The sequence below is a fragment of the Ailuropoda melanoleuca genome, chromosome 4 (genome assembly GCF_002007445.2).
Source record: "Ailuropoda melanoleuca isolate Jingjing chromosome 4, ASM200744v2, whole genome shotgun sequence".
Lineage (NCBI taxonomy): Eukaryota > Metazoa > Chordata > Mammalia > Carnivora > Ursidae > Ailuropoda > Ailuropoda melanoleuca.
This window is the reverse complement of record NC_048221.1, coordinates 14,380,584-14,390,461: the sequence shown is the minus strand read 5'-3', so window position 1 is coordinate 14,390,461 and position 9,878 is coordinate 14,380,584. Positions and strand designations below refer to the sequence as shown.

General features: G+C 45.1%; 1 pseudogene; it reads right to left on the bottom strand.

Annotated features, from left to right (window-relative positions):
* Window positions 1-3,214: 3,214 nt before the first annotated feature.
* LOC100481806 lies at window positions 3,215-3,745 on the bottom strand (annotated as a pseudogene).
* Window positions 3,746-9,878: the final 6,133 nt, after the last annotated feature.

Sequence of the window (9,878 nt, the reverse complement as noted above, 5' to 3'; positions counted from 1 at the left end):
TAGCTGGCATATTCCCGTCTACTCACATGTTTATACATCTGCTGTCTCCTCCAGTAAAATATCAGCATTATGAAGGTGGGGGCCTTCTCTCTCTTACACACTGCCTAACCACATCTAGAACAGTGGCTGACATGTAGTAGGCACTCAATAGATATTTCATGAATGACTGACTAAACCACCAGGATCGGAATTCTCTCTTGAGCTGAGGAATTACACTCTCACTACTGATACTGATCCATCTACAGTTTCATCCCTAAGCATAAATAGATCACTAAAAATCATGAAATTTTTGAGGAACACCAACAGTACAAGAGAAAGAGTTTCAAAGTCATCATTACCAGATTCATAGGAGATATGACAGCTGGTAACAGTTTATGTTCCAACAAGTTAGATGAAGTAGCTACTCCAAGTAGATGTGTATTTCTTGTATATGAGAGAGAAAACCACTGGAAGATCATCTTTCATCCTCCAGATTACCTAAGGCACACACTCTAAATAGATGAATGTTACTTCCCTTTGGGAAATAGAAACTCCTGGTAAATCATATTTAACCACCCTTCAAAAGAGATTACATGAAGAATATGCCATAAAGATGTCTTGTTTTTCTATGCAAGATGCAACCACCAGTACCATTCACAGTTGCTTATCCAATATCTATTTCTGCCTGCACTGTTCCTAGGCTCTTCCTTCCAGGGGTATGCTGACCTTGACTTGCATGTCCCAGCAGTGGGATGCTCACTTTGTACTTGGCTCCTTCCTTGGGGTGAACTAAAATCCTTCTACCTGGGACTGTTACTCTTTGGGTCCTGAATAGGCCCTTCTGGGGCTCCCTGGACATGCAGGAGAGATGATTTACATTGAGGGGGACTGAAGCTAGAGCAAATAAGGCTCCAGCTCCCCACCACGCCGCTCATTCTCTTCCCATACCCAGAAGTGCCAGTTCTTCAAGAACTTCTCCCTCATCCACCCTGGTTCTTCTACAGAGAGAGATCTACTCACCTGGACACTTTCTCACACGTCTTCTTCAGACAGTGAATTGAGGCATTCTGTAGGGCAGAGCATGGCCTAAGGGGTTCTCCAGGGAGGTGAAGCCTTTGACATGGCCTCAGTTCCAGCCTGGAGGCCAAAGGCTCCAGTGGGGATAGGGTAGGCAGGTGCCACTCAACCAGGATGCCAAGACACCTCATCCCACTCCATCCACAGCTTGGCCCAGGACACACATAAAGAGCTCAATGAACAGGACTCTTGTCAGTGGTAGGGCTGGGGGTGGGGTGAAGGCACCTGGGGCATGGCCTGTGGCAGGGAGGGCCAAATGGCCTCTCCATTGTGGGCCCCTGAGCAAAACTGCCCCTCTTTGGGCCTCTGTATCCTCATCTGGGAAAGAGAGGGATACTGCCTATGGACCAGACCTCACAGAGTGGAGATGAGGCTGAAGGGAGGAAAGAAATGTGCTCAATTTTCTGCTCTGCTCCATCTGGAGAGGTGAGGGCAATAAAAATGATGACAGTAGTAGGACACTGAGTCCTCAGAGACCTTGTAAGATGGGTGGTGCTTTCACACTTCCCAGATGAGGAAATGGGCTCATGGAGGCCAGGCTTCAGGCCCAAGGTCACACACAGAATGTGTGTGGGAGTTGTGATTGACCTAGAATCAGAACATCCTGGAGGACAGAGAAGCATTGGTACCTGTGGAAGTCCTACCTTTCAGTTCAGCCATTATTTCTAGGCCCCGACCCCCAAGTACTTATCTTCAACCCTGATTTCTCGTGCCCTCACAACTGGGCTCTGTAGCATCTTCACATGAATGGTCATCATGGATAAGACTACACTTCCCTCCCTCTCCTCCTCCACCAGCTACTTCAAACTCCCCTGTAGATGCCCCTTCTCTCCTGGGTACCCAGACTCAATGGATCAGAATCATCCATGATCCATTTTTCTAGATTCAAGAAATCATCTGACCATGCTGACTCTAGCTCCAAGTGAAGTGGGTTAAGGAGTGATGGGCAGGGGAAAAAATAGAGACAGCAAGCATAGACCCGGTGAGTCTGTGATGGGTATGAGAACAAAGGCAGTGGCTGAGAAGAAGGACAGATTAAGTAGGACTTCTGAGGGTAGAGGAGATTAGACAATGTTTCTAAACACAGATGGGGGAACGATCTGGTAGAGGAGAGGTTGACAATTAAGGAAGAAAGGATTGTTGCTAGAAGCCTCAGAAGGATTCAGCAACACCCTATCTATTTGTGGTTTTAAACGGGAGAGGGTCGAAGGAGAAATATACATATGTTATATATGTATATATATCATATTTGCTTGCATATACGTACAACACTCTGGAAGGGCACCAAGGAAACCAACCACAGAGGCTAACTATGAAGGACAGGGGGTCCTGGGCAAAGAGGGGAGATGTTATACCATGCATATGTATTATAACCTCTTCAGAAATTTCAAGAAATTAAATTTATTATTTTTAAAGTTTCAAAGATTAAAACACATTGTACCATTTCTACCAAATGGATAAATCTACCTTCCTTGGACAGGCCCTCCTTGAATTCCAGTGCTCCTGAGAAGTTCGTTTCCAGGCCTGAAGGCAGTTCCCTCCTCCCTGTCTCTGGTAGCTCAGGAGCCGGATTTGCAGCTCAGATGGTTAAGCCTTTGTGCCCCTGGGAAAGTTTCTACTCAACAGAAAAGTATTTCTCTGAAGGGTTTTTGTTATTTTTATTTTTAAACAAAATGTAGTTCTCTGCAGGCCATATTCTGGCCTGTTCTAGTCCTCTGAAAAAGGAAGATGGTCTTCACTCCAGAGTGTGCTGGTTAATTCATACCCCTTCCAGAAATAGCCAGCGGTTTCAAGTGACATTACCCCAGGCAAGAATAAAAATATAATAATCTTGGGGTACCTGGGTGGCACAGTCAGTTAACTGGCTGAATCTTGGTTTTGGCTCCAGTCTGATTTCAGGGTCTTGGAATCGAGCCCCACATTAGGCTCCATGCTCAGCATATTACCCACCCCTTCTCACTCATTCTCGCACTCTCTCTCTCAAATAAATAAATCTTACTTTATATATATAAGCAAGGTGATAACAAGTGCTGTTTTTTTTAGCATCCATTGAATTGATTCAGCATAACCACAGAAGTACCATCTTCATGCTGTCACACACAAAAACACAGATAAAGCACTATATCCACATTTTGCCCAAGTGTATTTGTTCTGAGGCTCATTTAGATATTTTCATATGCCACAGACAATCATTTAAATAATGGGTACTTTCAATGTCAACTCCTTTGTTGACTTTCTCAATATCTCCTGCAGACATCTTCGTGACTCCCACACACAGAGCATGCTGTCTTCCTTCTGCCAAAATTGCAACAATCCTATCCTATCTAGTGCTCCAGGAGAAGAGTTAAGCCTGGACACATGATATTTGCTCCACTGAGTAGGAATTTGATGGCTCCTTTATCAATCTGTTGGTGCAGCAGGATAAAAGGAAGTTTGTGAAGTAACTTTAGGGTTGGATAAAAAGGCCCTTCTGTCTAAAAAATAGTAACTCTCCATTCACTGTAAGGATTTCTATATGTTCATGGCACCACACTATTTTGACAGGCTCTTTCTTAGGCATTACATGATTAAGCCATGGTTCCACAACTGGAAATAGCTCTATTAATTGGTTCATAATACCCTTAATAATTGAGGTTTTCAACGGGATGCAGTTAGACACATTTTCTTTCTCATCAAATTTCTTGAACATGTTCTAGGGTGAAGGTGGAGATGATAGGGAAGAGACAGGAATGAGGAAAACTGAATTAGCAAGGGTCTGACAGCTCCCCTCACACCGGAAGGCCCGCAGGTACAGTCCAAGCTGTTGTCGTTATCCGGAAAGGGAGACAGTCCGCCGCACTTTACGGCCCTAACGAAAAATGACTACGTCCGCTTCTCTGAATCCGGCGCCGTTGTGCCTGCTTATTTGGGGCTTCCAATTTCTCTCCCCAACCGGTAGCTCAAAGGGCAGGACTTGAGAATAAAGAAGAGCTAGAGCAATTGTTCTAGTTGTCGGAAGAGAATGGAGAGACAGCACTTGTTCTTAATAGGGACGGGGCGGGCCATTTCCGCAGGCTCAGAGGAGTCTGGTTGAAAGTTTGGGGGCATCCACCTGAAGCCCCCAAAGCAAGTTTTAGGGTCTCTCTCTCTCGTACACATACACACACACACACACACACCCCGCACAGCCTAACAGATCTCCTGTGGGTAGCTGACTAACCTTACCAAGAGCTTGGCCACTCTAATTAGTCCTGGGTCTGGATCTCAGCCTTCTTGCTACATGAACCATCTCCGCTTGCTTCAGTAGCAACTAGCGATTACTGTCCCATGACCTGTGAGAGTTTTAATCCTAAGACTGCCGGCTGTATCTGGCACATGGGTGTTTCACCTAGTCCATGAAGGGGTTCTTGTTGCCAGCCAGCCAGGGAGCAATCTGGCTCCAAAATTCCTCTCCAAATTGCCTTCCTTCCCACTCCCACCTGTCTGGAGTTAGTTTCTCCGGAAGCAGATGTTGAGATTGATTTTGGCAAGCAGGATATGGATTAGCTGTCAACCTCTATGGCAGGGTAGGGAGGAAGCAGGATTGATCAGAGGGCGAAGTTGAGCTGTGGTGCGGCCTATGAAAGGCTCTGAGTCGTACATGGCCATCACAATTGACCGTTGTTACAACTGGGCTATTGTTGAACCAAACTGGGCCATTGGATTCAGCAGCCGCAGGAAAGGCCCATCCATGGGTGATGCTGCCCTGTGGGTGGAAGCGGATCTCACAGGAGGCCTTAGCAAAGTCCATAATATTATAATATATAATTGGGGTGGCTGGGTGGCTCAGTCAGTTTAAGCATTCCACTCCTGATTTCGACCCAGGTCATGATCCCAGGGTCATGGGATCGAGCCCCATGCGGTGCAGAGCCTGCTTGAGATTGTCTCTCTCCCTCTGCCTCTGCTCCTTCTCCCCACTGCCCTCCCCAGCGAGCATTCGTGTGCTCGCGCTCTCTCTCAAAAATATACACATATGGGGCACCTGGGTGGCTCAGTCGTTAAGCATCTGCCTTCAGCCCAGGGCCTGATCCCAGGGTCCTGGGATTGAGCCCCGCATCGGGCTCCCTGCCCCACTGGGAGCCTGCTTCTTCCTCTCCCACTCCCCCTGTTTGTGTTCCCTCTCTCATGGCTGTCCTCTCTGTCAAATAAATAAATAAAATCTTTAAAATATATACATATGTACATAATTGCTCTATAAAATGAGATTAATAACATAACCACAAAATAATCACTATATAAAATTGTATATTGTAAAATAATATATAATCATTCATTAAAACATTTTCTCACCAAGAACAGATTGCTATCTCTGACACTGAGAAGGCAGACAATCATGGCAGACATAGAAATATATAATCACTCTACAAAATCTTTTGATAGACTGATTTAGTTTGTGACATCCCTGGCAAGACTCCTAGGAAAACTAAAGAAATCAGAAGAACCCAGAACTTCGAAGATCTTTGAGGGTAATCCATGCCTGTGATGTAAGCTGAGAGAATAGCATGGAGGGTATCTGGCTAGTGGTGCTCACCCCACTCCTCTAGGTCCCCTGTAACTTGGTCAAGAATGAATGAAGATTTCCCAGGTGTCCAAGCAGAAGCCCAGACAGCCAGGGAGCCCTCTCAGCCAACTCCCTCTCTTCTTGGGCCACAATACAGAGGCCCTAGCCCACCCAAACATTATTTCTTTACTTACACTAGTATGAACAAATGTTACAACTTCTCCAAAGGGAAGAAAGTATGGGTGCTGCAGGAGAATTGGCACCTACCAAATAGTGACACACATCTCAAAGCTACATAAAGATACACAGATACATGGAAATATATACAAATATATAGGCCCCAGCTTTAGACTATAATGAATGTAAACTTTACAAAAATAGAAATTAATGTTAAAGCTCCTTAGCGCTTAGCTTTTATCCTTACCAGTGTCTGCATTAAACAATTTATCAATCTAAGTATATTTGGCTCTAAAATCATAAAATTAGCTCTTAATTTTTAAATACTACAGTTTTCTACCTTACCAAAACAGTAACTTGTAAACTTATGTTCAAATCATCTGAAGTCTTCTTAACCAAAGAAGACATTTGTCTCCATCTTCAGTGACACTGTCAGAATATTCCCCAGAGGCCAAGGAGAAATTTCCTGGACCATAGTCAGCCCTTCCCCTGTTGCCAAGCAGTAAGGGTGTTTATTTCTAAATGGCAGCATTGAGAGAGCTTGTTGGACTGGTCCAGCTCCTCTGGATGCAGAAATAATTTGTAGACCACCAAAATTCTCTGGTAGGCGCAGGCCCCACTTGAAAACAGTCCTAAATCCCAGTAGATCCAAGCAGTCCCCCTGCCCCACTGCCTCCACCTACCGGAATCATAGGCCCACAGGATGCCAGAAGGATACTGGACCCTCCAGGCCACTTGTCCCCTCCCACCCTTCCCCACTCCCAGGCACAGACAAGTCAAGCTATTTGCATTGGTTCTGGTATCCCAGTCACCTGGAACTCAGCCCAAAAGTTGTGATTTAATTGATCTTGTATGTAGCCAGACATCAATATTTTAAGCTCTCCAAATGATTCTAATGTGCAACAAAGTTTAAGAACCACTGCTGTACACCAAAGCTTAGCCAGTTTTCATCTCAATCTGATTTTAGCACATAAAGGTGTGGAGGAAGACAAGAACACAGGCCAATGGAGTGTGAAGGGCACTTTACTCCTCGTTGCCAGGTCATGTATAGGCTGTGTGATGATGGGCAAGTCACCTGGCCTCTCTGGGCTCAGTTTCCTCATACATAAAGTTAAATGGGCACATTCAATGTCGGAGATCTCCACTATCAAGTTCTGGGCTTTACCCCGAGGCTTAATTCCCTCAAAGAATTGCTGTCACCTGCTCCAAGCCTCTCCCTCTGAAGCCCAAGTGGCCTCTAGGACAAGAAGGGCATGAACTGGGGAAAGTTGTGTATGGGGAGGGAGGTCGGTAACAGTAATAGAGATGCCACTAGATGGGCTCAATGAGCGAGAGAAAAGATGAGACTGAGCTTCCTGAGGGCGGTGACAGCTGATAGAACCCTTGTCCCTGGGATGTCCTGTCTTCAACTCATCTGTAGTTTTACATCTATCCATGAAATATCTTGTGACATACAGGTCAGTAGGGCCTCTCTCTTTCTCCTGAATTGAAAACTTGTTTCCAGTAGATAGGAAGGTGTCTCCACTTGGATCGAGTGCATCTTCTAAGTGCATCTGGAAGGTGTCCAAGGCTCTGAGCTAGAGTCATCATCCATGTCTCTGTAATAATCACACTGGGTCTGGGACTGATGGGGATATCAGCTTCCAACATTTGTACTAATGTGTCCCAGTCTCCATGAAGGCTATGCTTGCAAAGAGGGAATGAGAGATTACATCTAACAAGACCATGGCCTTGATATAGAAGTGATGGCCTCCTAACCACATCTGTGATTGCAGTGAGCTAGGGGATGTTTTGGACAGAGGTGGGAAGGACGAGTAAGAGTGGATACTCAAGATCAAGCTGGGGAGGCAGGTGTGTCAGCAGGTAAGTTCAGTCGGTCCAGGGTTCCATGGGCTGGCATGAAGTCTGTGCAGGATTGAGGGAGCTGGAGAAAGAGAGGCACTTCTACAGGACTGGGCCTGAAGGGACAGTAAAGAGTCAGTTTTGCTTTTATTTTTTTTCCAATTTCAATTTTGTTCTCTTAGAGTACAGTTGAATATTTGGTAAAACTCTAAAAAATATAAAGAAAATACTTCTCTTCATCCTTGTTCCAGACCACCCATTTTTGCCCCTTTAAAGTAATCTTTGTTCTGAAACTGGCAGTAATCTATAGAAAGTTCTGTTTTCTTAATTTTGGAAGTGCATGGAGGAGGAATATAATAGGTAGAGTAAAATTTAGAAAATGTGGCCAGGGGCACCTGGGTGGCTCAGTCAGTTAATCATCGGACTCTTTGGTTTCGGCTCACTCAGGTCATGATCTCAGGGTTGTGAGAGCGTGCCCACATCAGGCTCTGAGCTGGGTGTGGAGCCTGCGTAAGAGTCTCTCTCCCTCTCCCCTCCCCCACAAAAATTTTTTTTGTCCAGTTTTGAAGGAATGGAGAGACCTGAATTCATTGAAAAATGTTTCCATTACTCTGTGAGCAGAGAGGATGAAGTTATAGGAGAAAAAATGACAATGGAAGCTGTAAGGTCCCAGAGAAACTAGAGGGAGAGACTTCATCTTAAAGGAAGGGCCAGGCTAGGACCATCGTTCAGTATGGTGGTCCCGGGAACCTCTGGCTTGTGAAGTTAAACCTGTCTGTCCTCCTATCTGGTAATGTATGCCTGATTTGTGTTGAGAGGATACAGGCCACACCTACTGACCCCAAGTTCCACATAAAGCCTGTTTGGTCATGCAGAATGCTGCACACTGCATCAAGATTCTCTGACCCTGCTTTTTTCTTTTCATAAGGACAAGTGTTCAAGGGCACCTGAGTGGCTCAGTCTATTAAGTCTGCCTTTGGCTCAGGTCATGATCTCAGGGTCCTGGAATTGAGTTCTGAGTTGGGCTCCCTGCTCAGCAGGGAGACTGCTTCTCCCTCTCTCTCTGCTCCTCCCCGCTGCTTGTGCTCTCTTTCTCTCTCTCAAATAAATAAAAAAGATCTTTTTTTTTTTAAAAGCACAAGTATTTGGCAATAGAATTTTTTCATTAACAAAGATACTTATGCCATTTAAGATAATAATGTTACTACATTTTAAGCCCAAACAAGGGAAAAAATGGAAATGCAAGGGAACCCTGCAATTTGAACCATTAGCACTGCCCCTAAAATAGCACATTGGCACAGACGAGCAAGATATAAAAGGCAGAGAGTTCTCACCACAGCTGTTCCAACAGGAGACATGTCTTCTCTTGTATGAAGTATGAAGGCAATGATTATACACAAATCAGCTTTTCCGTCACTGTCCTTGGTTGAGAACAGCCATGGGTTCATAGGAAATTATTAGGCTCATTATTTGTCACACACACACACACACTCACACAAGAAAGAAAACACACATCCACCACCTGATCACTTTCAAACTATTAAACTGTTATTAAGAACAAGAAGCTGGGTGCCTGGGAGCCTCAGTCAGTTAAGCATCTGCCTTTGGCTCAGGTCATGGTCTCAGGGTCCTGGGTTCGAGTACCGCATTAGGCTCCCTGCTCAGCAAGGGAGTCTGCTTCTCCCTCTCCCTCTGTGCTCTCTCTAAAATAAATAAATAAATAGAAAATAAAATCTCTAAACTTCACTTTTTTTTTTAAAGATTTTATTTATTTATTTGACAGAGAGACAGCCAGTGAGAGAGGGAACACAAGCAGGGGGAGTGGGAGAGGAAGAAGCAAGCTCATAGCAGAAGAGCCTGATGCGGGGCTCGATCCCACAACGCCGGGATCATGCCCTGAGCCGAAGGCAGACGCCCAACCGAAGTGCCACCCAGGCGCCCCTAAACTTCACTTTTCTTATAAAAAACAAAAACAAACAAAAAAACCAAGAAGCCAGCCAGAGCCATACAAGATCCAGGAACTCACGTACCCACAGGCCAGTGTTACTGAAGACAGTACCCAGCCAGAGGAGGAGCTGCCAGAACTGCAGGACAACTCTCACTTTCCCAGAGCTCTCTGCTCAGCAGCACCAGGCACTGCAGATCTGTCCAGATGCTAAGTGCTAAGTTGGCTGGTGTTGCTGAATTTGATAACGAAAAGTATAACATCACCATTGAGTCTCCTGCACCTTAAAACACACTATGTAAGGCCATTTGAATATTGTTAAAAAAAAAGAGAGAGAGA